General features: G+C 43.9%; 1 long non-coding RNA gene across 1 annotated transcript; it reads right to left on the bottom strand.

Moving 5' to 3' along the window:
* Positions 1-7583: 7583 nt before the first annotated feature.
* LOC149355703 (uncharacterized) lies at positions 7584-17825 on the bottom strand. The gene is made up of 3 exons (XR_016289745.1): positions 17750-17825; positions 13327-13457; positions 7584-7652 (listed from the first exon to the last, which is right to left on the bottom strand). It is a non-coding gene; the product is annotated as an uncharacterized LOC149355703 (long non-coding RNA).
* Positions 17826-20444: the final 2619 nt, after the last annotated feature.

Genomic DNA, 20444 nt, shown 5'->3' with positions numbered 1-20444 from the left:
CTACTGGGAGATGGTGGGACTACTGCGAGATGTTGTGACTACTGCGTGATGTTGGGACTGCTTGGAGATGGTGGGACTACTGGGAGATGTTGGGACTACTGGGGGATGGTGGGACTACTGGGAGGTGTTGGGACTACTGGGAGATGGTGGGATACTGGGGCATGTTGGGACTACTGGGAGATGTTGGGGCAGCGGTCAGGGGGGCCCCATTACATCTGTCACAATGAGACCAAAATATTTCGAAAAAGTTGAAGCTCGTACAGCCTGTTTTATTTTGTGTTCATGCTTCTCTTGCTCTTCTTTACCCACGTTCCAACGCAGCTGGTCCCCATGAAACAGCCTTGTTGATGTACTGCCAGTGCATGAGGGCTTGGGAAAACTGGGTGGTGCACTCTGCAGAAAAAATTCAAGTGAAAAAATTATCCACAAGTATTTTCCTTGCCTGTATTAGTGTACTAAAAAGTAAGCACTGTATTGTGGCCACAGGAACAAAGTCAACATAAATGAAGAACCACTGAAGCTATTTGCACTCAAAAAGGCAAATAATTTCAGGCTGTTACCAATACATCACATGCTCATCATTAAGTATCATCATCAGCAGCATAACTAGCACCACTGCATTACAAAGGTCTCTCCTATATCCCTACAGATAAGCGTGACGTGTGCCATAATGTCCAAAATACAAAAAGTCATCCTTTTTATTGTCCTCTGTTGGCTTTTAGTGGGCTATTAATAAGAGAAACAATATAAAGGTAAGATCAGAACATCGACATCAGAAGGGTGACAGCAGTAGCTCAGCTGAGACGTCACAGACGATACACTAAGAAAAGAGGCTATGCTCCATGATACATCAGTTGCAAAAAACAAAAACAGCAAACAAAAAGTAAAACAAACCAGTGTGAATGCTCTAAGTGACATCACTTATATCCTTAATTTTGAGGGACCACATGGAATTAAAATGTGGTGAGGTAGCAAATTTATTCTTCAATGGCAACAGGAAAAATTTCTTGAATTAGTGGTGGTGCTGCGCCCGACCAGTGTGACGAAAAACACTTGCTGTGGATTTGCCCGGCTACAGCTTCCGTGAGACGACGCTTCCTAAGAAAGGTAGGCCTGGGATGGGACGTCACAGACGACTGTCGCAAGTGGTCTCATGATAATCGCTTTATCGCGAACTTTTGCCTCTTTTTAAGCGAGGCTTGTTTGCACTCCTTTTTATAACTCTTCCCCTTTTCATTATGCCTAATGGCAAACAGCTCGAATAAAAAAAATGGCGTCCTGGTTTGAGGCGGGGCAGTAAAAGTTAACAATGTTGTGCAAAAGTATTGTAGAGTATATGAAATACGCCTCAACGAGTGATTTCCCCTTTTATGCAGGAATGCCTGATGGTCAAGTGATATGACTGATTGCACATATGCTGTACTGAGTGTCACTGTTGGACTAAAGGGAGTTGGTGGCATAGCTTGAAGCAGTTTGGCACAAATTTGAAAGAGCTAAAGAATATTTCAGTTTGGAATCAAAATTTCTGTTCATAAACTGTGCAGCATGGCAAGAGCACACAGGCCAAGGCATCTCCTGATAAACTCGAGCGCCTTTGTGGTGCCAGCAGCATGTATCGTAACATGCTCCAAGCATATGGAGCTAAATCTTGTTAAGGTTTCTTCATATCATTAACCCTAGAGCTGGGAAAGGATGTCAGTACGCTGTGACAAAACAACGCAAACAAGACAACGACGAGGAAGGAATAAATGCGACGGCATGAGTGCTGACTTTCAACAAGGTGTATTGGAAAGCATGTCAAAATTAGGGTCTAAAAACAATGAACAAAAGGGCGCCTTGTGTCAACCACATTGCGTGTGTTGAAAACAAACCAAAACCTGATTATGAAGAATTTAAGAGCGTGAACTTTTCCTTAGGGAGCGATAAAAATTTTGCTAATGCAGTGATTGCAGTTTTTTGAAATTTCAGAGGCCTCGATTATCTCCCTCAAAAACTTTTCTTTGTCTGTCGGGCACAATGCAGCACGTGAATTCCGGTTCACAGCGTTCAGGATCTGGCAAACGGTAGCAATCGCGACAGTGAATCAACAAATTTTTCTTGCAAGCTTTCTTCAAATTGTCTTGGTGAACTTTTAACCTCTCAGTGGCACACCTGCCTGTTTGTCCAATGTAAACACAGCCGCATTTCAAGGGGATCGAACACACTATGTCTTCTGTGCAGTGCACGAAGCGACTGTGACGGCTGATCTCGGTTGACTGCTTACACAGGTACTGAAGCTTCATAGGTGTGCAGAAAACAGCAACACCAACTCGACTGCCTATTTTCTTTAACCAGTGCAATGAATTGTGGATTTAGGGAACAGGTACGTACAACCTTCCTGTTGGGAGTTACAGTCTCGACTGGGGCACAACCGGAGTGTGTCATCTTCTGCTTAAAGCTATCGGCTGCAGACACTAACAAAGGTTCTGAATATCCAGTGCTGTACAAACGGCATATGAGCTGGGCAAAACTGGATGCCATGACAGGTACTAAGGATTTCATCAAGGCATTTTTGAATCAAAGGCTAGCGATAGCTCTTCACCAGCTTCGAGTAAGCCAAAAGAAACAGTAAAAGTGGCTTGTTTGCCCTTTACTCGTAAACCCAACAAGAGTGGCCCCCAGGAATGAGATCCAAAAAAACGTAATGACGTATCCTCTATATTTTCAGTGGTGATTCAAAGCGGACTGAGGCTTTGATTGAACTCCTCTATCACCTTAGACAATGCTTCATCAGGATTGGGGCCCCTGTAATATGTGACGTAACAGCAGCGCTAATACAGTTTCTTTGCCAAAACAAGCTGTTTTGAAATGTAACAAAGGTGGACTGAAAGTATGGGCTTAGAAGTGCAACAAAATTATTCACCAGAACGCCTGAGACGTTCGGAATGCCACTGCTCCATGTAGGTCAATGGATTCTTCAACACGTTATTATTCCTGAGTGAGGGATGGTGTAATATAAATCATTGATATCAACATAGCACCCCACGAAACTGGTGCAAGAGTTATTGTGTAGAAACTGCGTTACTTTCTGTAACGCAGATTTTATGCGAGGGGAGTCATCAATGCTGAGCAACTTAATTTTCTGTTGCAAAGAGAAAGCAACTTGTTTCTGCCAGGTTTCGTTTTCTGAAACTGCGACCCTCAAGGAGCTCTCAACTTTATGCGTCTTTACGGTAAATAAAATAGCTGGATAATTGTTCTTGGTGGAGTTGATCGCATTAGCCATATGGTTCAATTCTAGATTATTACGTAGTTTCTTGACACTGGACATTGCTTTTAACAAATCTGATAGTAAGTGGCACTCAAACTCAGAATATGCTGCATCTGTGGTCTTGGACTGAAAGCACCTTTCGACATGACCACAAAACCACCCTGTTTATCAGCAGTTAAAAGAAAGAGGGCCCGCTCTCTTAAATACGACACAGTTTGGCCTGTGGGCAAGTTCCTAACACTGGGTTCAAACCGTGACACTGCATCGAAGCCCCCTGAAACACACCTGTCACACTCAGGTCCGGGCGCGGAAAAGGCAACTCTTCAAACTATGGCAAGCATCTCCAGAATAGTTCTCTTCGGAGGAATGGAAAAGTTTGGTCCATAAGTACATCAAGGACCAGAGGAGGCAGCAACTCAAAACTGAAGGTGTACAGTTTGTTTTCAGACACTTGTGCCTGAAAACAAGCCAGCAAGTGACTGGTTCACGGTGTCATGCACCGTTGAGCAGGTGACGGAAGCCATCTGGAATGCCGCTTTGCAGCCACTTCGCGCTCACTAGCCCGGAGCAGAGAAGCCAAGGCAGGACTGCCTGTGGATAAATGATTATTTAACTAACCGGAGTCAACATGTTTCAATCGGTCGGCACCAGTCTGGCTGTCTCCCAGTCACATCAGGTGTGCCACAGGGAAGCGTACTGGGGCCACTACTATTTCTAATATACATTAACGACATCATCGATGAAGTTTGCCCTGGCGTACATATTCGATTATATGCTGATGACTGTGTCCTTTTTCGCGATGTTAGCAATGAAAACGATCAGAGTGACCTACAAAATACGCTTACTAATATTGTACAGTGGTGCAAGCGCTGGGACATGACACTGAACGCAGATAAAAGCGTTTTTCTTCGCATAACTAACAAGATAAACGGTCTAGAATATGTATATAAATTAGAATCATCACCATTGCAACAAGTAGCGTCCGTAAAGTACTTGGGTGTAACACTTACTAATAACCTTTCTTGGAACTCTCACATAGATAACATCTGTTCACTCGCATTCCGTAATCTCTGTTATATAAGGCATAAACTTCGAAACGCCGCCGCTAACGTTAAGCTCTTAGGTTATAATACTCTAATTAGACCCAAGCTTGAATATGCTTGCATAATTTGGGACCCGTATACTAAGTCTAACATATATAAGCTCGAGAACATTCAAAGGAAAGCAATTAGATTCATATATTCAAAATATCTACCCACTGACTCACCCTCAGACTTGATGCATGCTAACGGTATTGAAGAACTACAGGTAAGAAGACGAAATTTTCGTTTAGATTTTCTTTCATTACTTCTTAACAATAAACTCAGACTTGACCCTTCTGCTTATCTTTCCCCAATGCCAACACGGAATACAAGACACTATCACAAAGCTCTTTTAAAACCATACTTTGCCCGTACTAACTCGTTCAAGTTTTCCTTTTTCCCACGCACCATATCCGACTGGAACTCATTAACCGAACCTAATCAACCCTGAAAATCAGACGCGTTCCTCAGCCATCTTTTTTGATATTGCGTATTATGTATTTTTTTCTGCTTTGTCTTGCATTGCTGTATTGTTGTTTTACTACATTATCTTTGCTGTATTGTTGTATTTCTGTTGCTATAATTTTGCTTTTTGTGCACCTGCCCTTCCTGCTTGGACCTAACCATGGTCTGCAGTATGTACATAAATAAAATAAAATAAATAAATAAATAAAACAAGGTGCACAACGTCGACGCTGAGTTGCTGCCTCGTCTGCTGCTTGAAGCATATACGGACCAAAATTTGCCATTGTTCTTTGGAAGAGGGCTATTCTGGCGCTGTTTGCCGTACTTCGACGTGTTGCCTTTCCGTGCCTGGACCTGAGCGTGACAGGTGTGTTTCAGGGGGTGTTGGTTGACGCGATGACGTGGTTTGAACCACGTCAGGAACTTGCCCGCAGGCTGAACTGTAACGGGTTTGAGACGGTGGGGCCTTTCGCATTTAACTGCTGATAAAGAGGGTGGTTTTGTGGTAATGTCTAAAGGCGTCTTTCATTCCAAGGCCGCGGAGGCAGTTAATTCTGAGTTCAAGTGTACCACAGCAGCTCATTTGTTGATAGCAATGACCAGAGCCAAGAAACTATGTATTAATTTAAAGTTGAACCATCTGGTTAATGTTATCAACTTTAGTAAAAAACTGGCAGAGGTGCCAATGGGAGGTTAAAAGACCAGGGTTATGATGTGAAGAAAGCTAACATGGGGAATCTGATGATTCACTGTCGCGTCTGCCATCGTTTGCCAGATCCTGAATGCTGTGAGGCGGAATTCCCGTGCTGCATTGTGCTAGACAGTTGGCACAGAAAAGTTTGTACGGGGGATAATCGAGGTCACTGAAATTTAAAAAAAAAACGCTCCCAGTCAAAACGCACTACAGGAATTTACGACAGAAAACTTCTGTAGTCTGTCGTATTTTGGGCATGTAGTATTTGTGTACTCTGTCTTCTGTAGTCTGTAGTGTCGTATTTCTGTAGCCTCTCTTCTGTAGTGTAGTATTTCTGTAGTCTGTCTTCTGTAGTGTAGTATTTGTGTAGTCTGTCTTCTGTAGTGTTGTATTTTTGTAGTGACGTAATTCTGTAGTGTCGTATCTCTGTAGTCTGCCTTCTGTAGTGCATTTGTGTAGTGTGTTGTATTCCTGTAGTCATTACCAAGTACGTTTTATTTGTCAATTAATATGCAACTACAGAGCAGCAGTCTGACTCTGAATATTCCATGCATTCCTGCCGTACAGCCAGGCACAAACACACCTCACTTGGAGCAAATTGACTATTTATTTACATATATACAGAATTTTTCTTCAGCAGGTCTCTCTTGTTCAGACTGTCCTAGGTGAAGAAAAAGAACAGTGATATATATAGTATACATACACAACAAATGCATGCAAATGTTACAAAAGTCATACAGTGGAATCTTCAATATGCATTCCCCTTTCATGCAACGATCCACATTTAACATCAAATTGGCACGTGCCCGACGTAAACCCATAAGAATAATGCATTAAAAGCGTCAATTATACAACTGAAGAATATGCACACCCCGCTTCATACGATGGCTGGCGGGAACCGTCCGGAATGGGAGAGACATTGGCATGCAGAGCACTTTATTGACAGAAGTGACGTCAACCAAGAAATCAAGATGCAGACGTGCATGCAACGTGTGACCAAGTGCATCATGGCCTGTAATGACTGGTTCTGCCGACGGCTGAGACTGAGTCCGTGCATGAAACCCGCATCTATCAGTGCGAGGCGGTCCGCCTGGCCCGTTTTTCCGCGCGCTTCACTTACGAAGACGTTGGGGAAATAAACTGCACGTTCATACCACCATAAAGTTATTGTAGAGGCGGTAAAAAGAGTAGACATTTGTGTGATCGCTGGTGGCTAGTTCAAAAGCGCTTCCCGCTACAGCTTGAGTAAAGCACAGGTTAGGCCTACAACACCAAGCAAGCGGTGTACTGTCAGCCAGCAGAACGCACATCACTGCAGAAATCGTGCCGAAGGTGAACCTTGCGCTTTCTTTTTTCCTTTAAGATACGAATTCTTAGTACAGATAGATACTGCTGCCTGCTTCTGCGTAGTGACAGCGGTTCTAGAGAAAGTTTGAACAGAAAGACATGTCGCTGGCATGGCCGTATACTGTGTGCTGCAGATCTTCGAAGGGTTGCAGTAGTCATATTCCTGGCGAGTCGTTCATATAATTTTTTCGAGATTGATCCGACATCTACTTAACGTGCAGGAACAAAGCGCTCGCCTGCCTTGTCTAAAGCCGAATCTTCCACGCTGAAAAGCCTGGCTGCGCGCGGTCTCAGAACAGTCTCAAAACATGAGCGCAAAGGGAAGATCGTTTACTTTAGATCACAAGAAAATAATCACAAGGATGCTATCTTCAATAATGCCCCGTGAACACTACAAAACACTCCCGATCCTTGATTTTATCTGTCTGCTAATGTGGTCCATAAGTGCTGTTAACAGTCTGGCTCATAAATATAATCTTCTGTGCGTCATCTGAGTAGTCAACTAACTTTAAGCAGAACTTGGGTAAAGCAGTATCTCATTATAGTAGGCAAATTCCAGTGAGATTTGCAGGTTATTCCAGTGCCTAAGTGTACCATACAGACAGTTAGGAAATACAGTCAAGTTTACGAGTTTTGTAAGCACATGAGCTTACCCAATCTATTCATGCATATAACAAGAGACTATTGGCTTGAACAGCTATTTACCGCCGCAGGTCACAGCAATTCTGTGCCAAGTAGCGGGGGACCTTCTTGTGGCGCTTTTGGAGATCCTCAGCCGAGCAACCCTTCAGCTTCAAATAGTGCCAGAAGGAATCTGCACAGATGGGGTAATAAGTAATGTTAGTGTGGTTGAATATAAAAAATGAGCAGATGCTGAGGCAGTGATCCAATAACGAGCATTCATACACCTAACATAGGTTGTCAGTTCGAATCCGTGCTGCGAGATAGGCTCTAACTTAACTAGTAAGTTTATGCTGCACGACAGGCTGAATCGTATGACACCATCTGGTACATTCATGCCAAACGGTTCACCCACAAATTTTACACGAATGTCGAGACTAAGCAGCCAGACTTTAATGCCTGCCAGACAGATATACATATACTGATCGATATAGTTTAGTTTCGAGCTGTGGTGCTCGAGCATCACACTGCCACCTGCTCTTATTTTATTCCATTATGTAACCACCTCGGCTCCCATGGCAACTACTGGGATACACTGCTGCATTGGAGGCTGCTGTCTTGGGTTCTATCCGTGGAATCAGCACAACTCTGAGGCTGAAAACGTAACCAGGCTCAGAACGCAACGCAATGCTCTAAAATTACTACCTCGGGCTAATAGCTCTGGGAACAAAGCTTCACACACTGGTGCATAATATTATACTTCATATACACCCAGCAAAGCAGTAGAGAGAAAAGCCCTTTGATGAATAACAAAATTTAGCTGCAGTTTAAAAACCCACTTGCACTCTGCCTAGGTTTGGGACTTGGGGGAAAAACAGGAGAGAGGTGCAGTAAATTGCAAAGGTATTCAAGCAATTTCAACAAAATTTCAAAAATTATACAGCCCCTGAATTTGGGACGGCATACATCAAAGTGGTGAAAAATGGAGTGACAAAGTTCCTTACACAGAGAGTGTGCATTGATGAGGAATGAGGAGGTTTTTGTGTTTATCTGGAAGATTAACAACAAATAAAGTTTACTGTGCATCTCTGCTGCCTATGAAAGGCTAACCGCCGAATTCAGAAGTGTGCCTCAACTCGATACTCCGTCTCCACTCTGTGGAGTGGAGAAAACAACTGCTCTTCCATTTGATGGGCAGTTAGGATTGAAGAATGCCACTCGGCATTTCTTCAGACGAGGAGCTGCTCCAGAGGCCTTCCAACCGCCGTCCCTCGAGGAAGCATGAACGGCAAATGAAGGTGAGGATAAGGCGAAAAATTGCCTTTGGCTACAAAAAAGGATGACATGGCTATTAAGTGTCTGTTTTATCACGCTGCACCACCTTAAGAACACAAAGAACCTAACCGTTTATTAGCCTGGCAAAACATCTTTTGCAAGCTGCGCGACGAAAGCAACAGAGAAAAACTACAGGAAACGCTTGCACATCTGACAACCTTTGCCACCAATGATGTAGCTGAGTAGGCATTTATGAATGGCATGAAAAACTGCCACGAATGGTGTAAAAAACTGCCGTTCGTCAACTTGTGGAAGGTTTCGCTGGCCTGCAGAGGCCAGCGGCGAAGCTGAGAAGTACCAAAATGGGTTTGGGTTTATGGGGTTTAATGCCCCAAGTGACTCAGGCTATGAGGGATGGCATAGTGAAGGGCTCTGATAATTTCATCCACATGGGGTTCTTTCACGTGCATTGACATCGCACAGTACACAGGCTTCCAGCATTTTGTCTCCATCAGAATGCGACTGCCGCGGCCAGGATCGATCCTGTGTCTGAAGTCAACAGCTGAGCACCGCGACCCCTGAGACTGCTTCATCATCAAATTATGCATTACATAAATGACACTGCATCAGAGAAGAGGACTAACAGTCATGGCCAAACTGTAGTTACAGCCAAAAGTTGGCACCGTGAACCTGCTCCCCACATCCAAAAGCTTGCACTTCAGGCCAACGCACAGAAATCAGATTGTCTCCCATACCCCATGACACTGCCTCCCAAAGAAGGTGGCAGCCAATAAGTGGGCAACAAAAAAGTAAACTGTGGGTAACAACTTGAATGTCTTGCATCACGCTAAAAGGCGATGTGAAATTTGAGGAAAGGTCCCAAGAAGCACATATTTTTTTTAGGTTTTCAGAGCACTCTTAGCCCTTTAAATACCAAATGTTTTCCTAAAAAAGATACCAGAAATTCTAAGCAATCAATTTTTTTGTGTACTTCTTTATTCTTGAAGCCACTTCAATGCATACACATGGGTAGCTGCAGAGCAGTCAGCTCAATGCACCGATTGTGGTTGACAGCACTCAGACATACAGACAAGGGACAGAAACAAAAAAGACGATGGCACAGGCACTGAACCTAACTTTTCCAGAATTGCCGACATACTGCATAAATACCCACACCACAGGCACCAACAGGCAGCGATTTATGCACTCGTGGTAACAAGAAGTGGTATGAGAAGTAGTGGAAAAAGAACAAAAGCTAGAAGCAAAAACCAGAGGACACCGCACAGGATACAACCAGAACAAGGTGAGAGAAAAATTTATAAGCAAGTCATTTTTAAAAGACTGCCAACAGTGGATAGGTTTGACCGAAAGAATATTTAAGAACTGGTCTGATAAAATAGAACTAGAAAACCTTACGCACAAACACAAACCAAGTGCAGTGAAAAAAAAATTAAGGAGAAATGGAAAGAAAAACACGCAATAGAAGCAAAATGGTGATTGGGTAAGCAAACGAGAATTGAGCAACAAGCGAAGGTGAAATGTGCTAAAAATTAAAAGGATAAAAGGGGAATAAAAACGCGCATGAGCCACAAAGGTGAAGCCAACAGTTAAGATGGTTAAAAGTGGAAGATGACGTACAGTGAAGCCGAGAGATAAAATATAAAAAAGTGAAATTCAATAAACAGTATGAAGGCAAAAATCAAGGAAAAACACGAAAAGAGGGAAGTTGGTGGAAGAGGCAAGGCATGTAACACACATGTAGAAACAGGGCTAGATCAAGTACGTCCACAAAGAAAGGCAATCCTCCGATTGAAACCAAGCGTGTTCTTTACATTCACCCCGGAGCCTGAAAATCTCTGCGGCTTTCTCCATTGCATTGCGTCAGCTTATTCCGGGGCTCTATTAACACAGTGGCTTTTTCGAACTTTGGGCAGCATGGCTTTTTTGGGTCCCATTATCAGCAGTGGACTTGCAGGTACCTAAGAGATGTACCCGATAAATCAGTGTAATGCTCTCTTAGCCTTCCATTGATGCCAATGTATACCTTGCAGCAAGAAAAAGGGATTGAGCAAGCACTTCTTGCGCATGCCGCTAAGGGTTTCTGTGCAATGCTGTGCAGCCTGTTTCTTTTTTCTTTTTCATTGACGATCCTAGAGGTGCGATAGGTGATGGGGGGGGGGGGGGCGGCAGCAAAAAAAAAGCATCTACTCTATCTCTCGAATTTTCTAAAGGTAAATTTCACAGAACCTTAAGAAAATCGGAGAGAAAGCAGCAGTAGGCATTGCCTTTTCTGACCCCCCTAGCACCTATCGCAGTTGTGGAATCCTAAATGAAAAAAAAGACGCTGCACCACGCGGCACAGAAAACCCTTAGCGCCATGCACGGAGGGCGTTTAATCAATCCCTTTGTCTTGCCGCAAGGTATACATTTGCATCAATGAAAGGATAAGGGAGCATACGATTGATTTATCGGGTACATCTCTCAGGAATCTGCCAGTCGTGAAGAGCAAAACCGCAGAACTGTATCGCACAGAGGCAGGTGACAACACAAGGCCGTACTGACAACTGAAAATTTATTGAAGAACAGTAGGGCTTATATAGACAAGTCGCGTGTGTAATGTGCAAAGAATCGTAAAGAGGCAAAAAAATTCAATGGCAACCATGGAGCTAAGCAAATATGACAATCACCTGCTCAAAAATGAAACAAAAACAACCGGGGGAAACACAGACAGAAACGCTAATTTTCCTGAAAAATGGACACAGTAGGTGTGCTGACACACTTATCTGGCTCCGACCTCAAGATGGCAACAGCTTCGATAATTTCTCGTTCCAACTGCTCCGTTCTTCATTCAATAATCTGTGTGCAGTTCAGTTTGGGATAGCAGTCTACAAATGAGACAGTGAGTGGGACGGCAAACGCCTCCGGGTCTACTCAAGGAACACGCATGCTCTTGCAAACAAATGTGTAAACATCTACCACTTGGGACGATATAAAACTGGCCACAGCTGAGGGGAATCTCGTACAACATGCCCGTTTGCAGTACTTTTTTGAATGCCTCATGCCATGTGCAACGGGGGTGTTGTACTCGATTCCTCTCAGCTGTGGTCGATTCTATACCGGCCAAATTGGTAGATGCTGAAACATTCCCTTGCAAGAGTATTAGCATTCCTTGGGTAGGCCCGGACGACCTTGCCTGCCCGTTCACTGTCGCAGTTGTAAAGACTGTTATCCTCAACTGAACTGCACATTATTATTGGATGAATAAAGGGCCAGTTGGAAAGAAATTCTCAAGGCTGTTGCCATCCTGAGGTCGAAGCCAGATAGGTGGGTTAGCATGCCTTGTGTGTCCATTTTTCAGAAAGAATTAGAATTTCTGTTTCCCTCCCTAGGTTGTTTTTGCAACGATTGTTTGCAGATTACATGCGCAACTGATCCATATGAGCACTCATTTCTTCAATAAATGTTTAGTTGTCGTACCACCTTGTGTTTCCGTGTTTCGCCTGCCTTTGTCCCATCCTGTTTTGCGGTTTTGCTCCTCACGATTTCCTACCAACTGGCCTACAACCCCGTCCTTCTAAATCTGCAAGTCCATTGCCAAAACTGTGACTGAAAAAAGCCATGCCACCCATGTTCGAAAAAGTGCCATTGTGTTAAAAAAGCACCAGAATAAGCTGACATGACGAACTGGTGGGAGCCGCCGGGATTTTGAGGCTCCAGGATTAATCCAGGATTAATGGGCAAGAACACCCTCGGAAAAAAAGATTGCCTTTCTTCAGGATCTGTTTGACCTAGCCCTGGTTTTATAAACATCTTGCATGCCTTGACTTTTCTGCCAACTCTATTTTCGCATTTTTGTTTGCTTTATCCTTCATACTCATTGAATTTCATCTTTTGATATTTTATCTCTCTCGTTTTTACAGTAGCTCATCTTCCTCCTTTAGCCATGTTAATTCTTGGCTTCACCTTTGTTGCTCAAGTGCATTTATTCCCCTTTTATTCTTTCAGTTTTTTAGCTCACTTCACCTTTGTAGACCCATTCTTGTTTGCTTGCCCAATCACCATTTTCTTTTCACCGCATGTTTTTTCTTGCCATTTTGCTTTTATTTCACTGCCCTTGATCTGTGTTTCTGTGTAGGTTTTAGTTCCGTGTTATCGGACCAGTACTCAAAAATTTTGGTCAAACCGTTCCACTGTTTCACGTGCTGGTGGTCTTAAAAATGACTTGCTTAAAACTAAAACTGTTCCTTTAACCTTGTTATAGTTTCATTCTTCCCTGCTCTATAGTCTGGTTTTCTGTTTCTAGTTTGTGTTGTTTTCCCACTATTGGTCATATCACTTATTGTTGCCACGAGTGCATAAAATTGCCACCTGTTGGCGCCTGTGTTTTGGTTATATATGCAGTGTTTTGGTGATTCTGGAATAAATCTGTAGCCAGCACCTGTGCCCTCATATTTTTTTCTTTCTGACCCCAGTCTGTGTTTCTAAGCACTGTCAACCACAAAGGATCAGCACCAACTAGACCGACAGCTTGTCCTATTCAAGCTCAATGCATACTTCCCAAAGAAATGCTATGCCGAAAACACTGTACTTACAGTAAAGCCTGCTTGACTGAGCGAATACCACTGGCAATTCGCAAACTCCCAGCCTGCTCCTGGTTGCTGGCTCAAGCCGCACGCAACTTTGTGGCTTGCACGACTTCCACGAAACTCTTGGTCCCTTGAAACTGAAAAAAAGAGGGATGAGTGAGAGATATCAGATTTGATATGCTTGCATTGCTGCAATGACTAAGAAAAAACGATATTTTCCATAACAACAATTATTATTTGACACTAGCTTCGCAGAGTAAACCTCATTTATCACGACCTCGTTAACACTGACATACTGCACAGTCCCAGCCTGACTGCATCTAGTTCTATGGTGTCAAATGCTTGTTAGCTATGAGCCCTTGGCCTTGCACTGGTTAATACAGACAACCTAGAAACGGGCAATCAGCTCCGAGCTTTTGAGTCATGGATACTCACAAGCTCAGTGGTCCCAGGGGTTCTAAAATATTGGCAGGGTGACACAGTAACAAGCATTCCGCACCACTTGCTCTCGCTTCATTGCAAAAAAAAACTCGCACAGCAGACCTGTCCTCCATTTTTCAGTGTGAAAATAATCAAATTCAAAGCATGCGCACAAAATGTGGACCTCTTTTCGAACAGAGCTTCATAAGTACAGGTATAATTATTGTAATTAAATCTACCTGCAGTTTTCAATTTATCCTAAAATTTTATGCAACTCGACGAGCAGTAAGCATTAAAAAGGAATTAAAATAGCCAGCACTGTTTAAACAATATAGCTACGAAGAAATACGAGACATATCCACTACTATCCAGTGGTTCTTTAGCTTCATGCATTATCAATCTACACTTTCTTAGAGACACATTTGCACGCGGAAATTGGGTTTGACCCAATCTTGATGAATCTTTCTAGAATGCAACCATCAGGAGAAACCAGTTTTACTCAAAAACAAAGGGCCCTATACACTGCATCACAAGCTCAGGTAGGTGCACTTAAGACTACAGCCCCTTCCATAAGTCTCCAATTTGCCTGTCCTCTACAAGTTTCAGGATCCCTGTCCGCTGCTTGTCGAATTTCACTATCCCACCTTGCTAGTTTTCCCACTGCCCTTCTCAAACTCTTGGAATTCTGTTGCTCTATCAGATCATCAGCTATTATTTGTATTATTTTTTGGTTTAGCACTACACACTCCATGGAAAAATTGCTGGATATTGTAATTTAAATAGGTTTGTAGAGCATGCAAGTGGCTTGCAGCTTGATGAAAAGGTGAGAAAAAAACGCGGAGCCTGACAAATAGGTGTGAAAAAAACGTGGGTTACTGATATCGTAGCCGAAATGAAGAGGAAGAAATGGGCTTGGGCAGGAGATGTAATGCAAAGGCAAGATAACCAGTGGTCCTTAAGAGTAATGGAGTGGATTCCAAGAGGAGGCAAACGTAGCAGGGGGCAGCAGAAAGTTAGGTGGGCGGATGAGATTAAGAAGTTTGTGGGGATACGGTGGCTGCAACTGGCAAAGGACAGGGTTATTTGGAGAAACATGTGAAAGGTGTCTGCCCTGCAGTGGGTGTTAGGCTGATGATGATGACAACCTAGTGAATTTGCCTCGCAACAACCGCTGCAGCCTGATATTTTGTAGAGCAGCACAATGGCCTTTATTTTTTGAGTGGTGAAGTATTCAGCATTTTGTTTCAACCATGAGTGTAAAGGGAAGACGTTTTATGTTGCACAAAAAGAAAGGAATTACATGCATACTGGGCTTTGGAAGAATGCCCTGTGGACATTACAAAACACTGCCATCCTTGCTTTATCTTTGCCAGGTAGCAAAATTCATTATTCTCCAAATACTTTGGACAAAGACAAGCTGTCGTGCACTCATTTGAGCTCAGTGGACTTTCCCTCAAACCAATCTTCAGTAAATAATATCAGGATTAGGCAAAAGTAAATGCAGTGTATTTCAGTGAGTCAGTGCCTTTTACAGAAAGTTTTGGAAACAGAAAAGTTTGTGAGCTTTGTGAGCACATGATGATTGCCCAATCTATTCACATAGGCAAATGGTAAATTTGCCTTCCTATTCAATTTATGCACATTCAAACAATATTTACCGCTGTAGGCCACATCAGTTCTGTACCAGGTAGCACATGTAAAAAAAAACCTCGATAGCGTAATAAGTAATGTCAGTGTGGTTGACTATAGAACTTAAAATCCACGCCATATCTCTTGGATCTAAGCTTGACATATTTCTGCATAATACTATACTGCAGATACAAATAGCAAAGCAATAGAGAGAGACAGAAGAAGTTTGCTAATGAAATGAGCAAAATATTTAGCTGGCACTTAAAATCACTGACCTGTTAATCAGCATGAGGAAGGAAATAAGAGGGAAAGACGAAGGAAAACATGTGCATAAAATTGTTAACGTTTAGAAAATAATAAATTTAAAGAATTTTTGGAAATGATGTATCCATTACTTTACATGATTATAAAGGGTTTAATGCCACAAAGCGGCGCAGTCTATACAGGCGCTATTGTAGAGGACTGGAAAATTCTATAGGTGTGCTGATATCACACGGTACCTGGGCCTCTAGCATTTCGTCTCCATTGAAATCAGACTACTACAGCTGGAATCGAAACTGGCTGGAATCGAACCTGCCTCTTCCGCGTCAGCAGCCAAGCACAATAACCACTCAGCAACCATGACGGCTCCCATTTGGGGTGACATGCATCAATTTGGTGACTGACGGGGTTGACAAAGTTCACTTCAGAGAGGGTGTGCATTGATGAGGTTATATAGTTCAATTCTCCCTATGCCACATAATTAGACAGGTAAAAATTTATTATGAGCATATGCTGCTTATGGCAGGCCAAGAGACGTAAGACACAAAGCATATGTCCACAAAATGAAGTGAAGAAGAGCACAATTTCCTGCTGTGAGTAACTACTCCACTAGCCAAAAGGATAGTCAGCTTCTTTAAAAAATGTATGTCCTGCCTATGTCCATTTATGATTCCCGCTCTGATTTTAATTCGCATTTATTTCCAACCAACTCAGTTCTCTCCCGATCTCCTATCATTAACCCTATTATTTTCCTGAGTGGTTCACCGCACTGTTTTCAATTTTAAGCCTTTTATTGTGTACCCCACTTTGCCCGACAGCTTAGCAAAGACAAAGCAGTTTAAAATTTCTTTTTGAGCATACTGCAAGGCGCTGCTCGTAACTTCTGAGTGCATGCCTAAGGCAATAAACCCGTTTCTTATTCTCCCAACCATTTCTTTCAATTGCTCTATATCTGTGCATGACCTGGCCGACGTGTATTCTGTTAAGACTTCCAGTACCTTACTGCATTTCATAAAAAGGCCTCTTTCCTGATTATTAAGTATTGATTTAGCTCTCATTTCCACACTGAGTATTGATGTCCTCAATCATTTACAAGAATTCATCACTTATACTACAACTCACCACTAATACTACAATAACATGAAACCAAATATAACTGAGTGGTTCTCCATGAGTCTTCGCATTTCCTGAACCAACCCGCTGCTATGCAGAGAGGGTCACCTCGTCTAGCATCATCACATCTTGTTCAGGGTATGTGGGTTGTGCAAAGTAAACAACCGTTGATTTCAGGTCACTGCAGTCAAAACTACAAAGTAGCTGGTGCAATGAAATGTTAGTTCTAACAAGGTTTGCTCGTTTTTTTTATGTGGGCCCAAGTGAACACAGGCTAAACTGCGTGCTGTTTGATGTCAGTGCAGGTTAAAGATCCCCAGGCGGCCGAAATTATTCTGCAGCCCTCTGCTACGGCACCTCTTTTCTTCTTTAACTCCCTCCTTTATCCCTTCCCTTACATCATGGTTCAGGTGCCTATCAAGATTTGAGACAGTTACTCTGTCACTTCCTTGCCTCAAAAACCAATTTTAAATTTTTCAAGGATAGTTTCAAGAACGTAGAGGTACAAACTGTGCAGTATAACCACATGCCACAGCAATAAACCAGCAATACATCTGCGCTGACAGGAGCTTGCCAAGTACGCTGCAAGGATGCTATGCCACGCAAGATTTGGTGTCATCATACAATGTTACTTTACTGACTGACATTTCAATGTACAAACAAGGAATACCATTAAAGTATTATTGTACAGCACAATGTTTTTAAAAAGATAAACGAACATTTCGACCCTTTTAGAGGACACACATGCATAACAGGCAACAGGTGTGGAATAGTCACTGCACCTGAAGCAGGCTCAACTCCTTTATAATAGCAGCGCAGTGTCAAGAGCTACATGAGCGGCTATATTTCGCACAAATTTTCAGTTCATGTAATTATAAGCTGAGGTACTGCTGTAAAGTGCATGTAGAGTTCTGCATGCATTTTTAAACACAGCAGTGAGCCTATGTTGAAAAAATATTTTTCAAAACAGGCAGGTAAGGTATGCGTAACTGAAAAAGATAATTACCATGAATGGCTCGGAGGGATGGCACAGCTGAAGGCAGGAAGCACGCATGGCCCAGCAGATGCTGGCAGCTGGCAACTGCAGATAAATACGTCCTGACCAACAGCTATCAGTGCCAGTGACAATGTCATGAATGAAGACAAAACAAACTGTCGACTGCTTCAGAAACTAAAATAAGATATTAATATAGGAACACAAAAAGCAATGAGGTGGCCCATGACAAAATAAATAAGGAGATTGTATGTGAAACACCCATACATATTATCTATCTATCTATCTATCTATCTATCTATCTATCTATCTATCTATCTATCTATCTATCTATCTATCTATCTATCTATCTATCTATCTATCTATCTATCTATCTATCTATCTATCTATCTGTCTATCTGTCTGTCCGTCCGTCCGTCCGTCCGTCCGTCCGTCCGTCCGTCCGTCCGTCCGTCCGTCCGTCCGTCCGTCCGTCCGTCCGTCCGTCCGTCCGTCCGTCCGTCCGTCCGTCCGTCCGTCCGTCCGTCCGTCCGTCTGTCTGTCTGTCTGTCTGTCTGTCTGTCTGTCTGTCTGTCTGTCTGTCCGTCTGTCCGTCTGTCCGTCTGTCCGTCCGTCTGTCTGTCTGTCTGTCTGTCTGTCTGTCTGTCTGTCTGTCTGTCTGTCTGTCTGTCTGTCTGTCTGTCTGTCTGTCTGTCTGTCTGTCTGTCTGTCTGTCTGTCTGTCTGTCTGTCTGTCTGTCTGTCTGTCTGTCTGTCTGTCTGTCTGTCTGTCTGTCTGTCTGTCTGTCTGTCTGTCTGTCTGTCTGTCTGTCTGTCTGTCTGTCTGTCTGTCTGTCTGTCTGTCTGTCTGTCTGTCTGTCTGTCTGTCTGTCTGTCTGTCTGTCTGTCTGTCTGTCTGTCTGTCTGTCTGTCTGTCTGTCTGTCTGTCTGTCTGTCTGTCTGTCTGTCTGTCTGTCTGTCTGTCTGTCTGTCTGTCTGTCTGTCTGTCTGTCTGTCTGTCTGTCTGTCTGTCTGTCTGTCTGTCTGTCTGTCTGTCTGTCTGTCTGTCTGTCTGTCTGTCTGTCTGTCTGTCTGTCTGTCTGTCTGTCTGTCTGTCTGTCTGTCTGTCTGTCTGTCTGTCTGTCTGTCTGTCTGTCTGTCTGTCTGTCTGTCTGTCTGTCTGTCTGTCTGTCTGTCTGTCTGTCTGTCTGTCTGTCTGTCTGTCTGTCTGTCTGTCTGTCTGTCTGTCTGTCTGTCTGTCTGTCTGTCTGTCTGTCTGTCTGTCTGTCTGTCTGTCTGTCTGTCTGTCTGTCTGTCTGTCTGTCTGTCTGTCTGTCTGTCTGTCTGTCTGTCTGTCTGTCTCTAGCTAAAGCCCTCACTCAGGGGACTCCCACCGACGTTTTTGATCAACTCGCCTCTCTCTACCTCCCGCACCCTCTGGCACCCTCCTACTCGGTGTACTCAGGTGGACCTAACCCCGATCTGGACCACTCCTTTACTCTCTGGGAGCTCAAATCTTCTCTGGCTGTAAATGCTACACGCTCGGCTCCCGGTGAGTATGCCATTACATACACCACACTTCGTAACCTTCCTGACTGCGCCAAAGAATTCCTCCTTCAAACCTACAATGAGGCCTGGGAGAGCGGCTGCTTGCCGAGCTCCTGAACATCCTCCCTTATTTCTATGATTCCAAAGCCGGGCAAACCTCCCTCTCTCTTTAACCTCCGCCCAATCTCGCTGACGTCGTGCGTTGGTAAGACCCTTGAGCGAATGGCTCTGACTCGCCTCTCTAAATTTCTTGATGCACGAGAGTTCTTGCCCCATTCTCTCATTGGCTTCCGACCCCGCGTCTGTGTACAGGGCAACGTTTCTGATTCTCCAGGAAACCTTCCTGCCACCTATACCCACTCACATTCACGCACTTGTGACCGTCGATGTTCGCAAGGCCTTTGACGGTGTCTGCCACGATCACATCCTTTCTCAACTCGCCTCTTTGGATTGTGGCTCCCGCATGTACTCCTATATCCGCTCATTCCTCTCTAAACGTGTGGCTTGCTTTCGAGCAGATACCCACTTCTCTAACCCACACCACCTCACCCGTGGCACTCCTCAAGGTGCTGTTCTCTCTCCTATCCTTTTCAATCTCGCTATGGCCCCTCTCGCCTCCCAGCTCGCTGAAATTCCCGACCTGCATCATATATTTTACGCCGATGACATCACTCTCTGGTGTTCATCTGGCTCTCCCGGTCACGTACAGGACACCCTGCAACGTGGCCTAGATCTCAACGACTCCTTTCTCACCACCGCTGGCCTCTCTCCTGCTCCTGAGAAATCCGAGCTTCTCCTTCTAAGCCATTCCTCCTACCAGCGCTCATACAACCACTTCGTCTCTCTCTACCTTTCTGGCTCTCCCATTCCTGTCGTCACACAGTGCAAAGTTCTTGGCTTTCCTTTGCATGCGGCCAAAAATGTGCAAGCCCTCCAATGCGCTGTCACCACCTGCCACTCGGTAACTCACCTCCTGCGGCGCGTGGTCACTAGACGCTCAGGTCTCCACGAGGCTCACGCGTGCCGCGTTGCCCACGCACTGGCCCTCAACAACTTTGCACCTTACGCTTCCTTCACTCAGACTCATAGAGTTTCTTACTATTACCTAGAGGGAAAGCTGGCGGCGCTGCCCTTCAGCCACCATGGACGCTCAAAGCATCATGGGGCGGTGAGCTACTTGT

The sequence above is a fragment of the Amblyomma mixtum genome, chromosome 3 (assembly GCF_055824585.1).
Source record: "Amblyomma mixtum isolate Tamu chromosome 3, ASM5582458v1, whole genome shotgun sequence".
Lineage (NCBI taxonomy): Eukaryota > Metazoa > Arthropoda > Arachnida > Ixodida > Ixodidae > Amblyomma > Amblyomma mixtum.
Note: the sequence above shows the minus strand (reverse complement) of the source record. Positions and strands in the feature narration are given on the sequence as shown.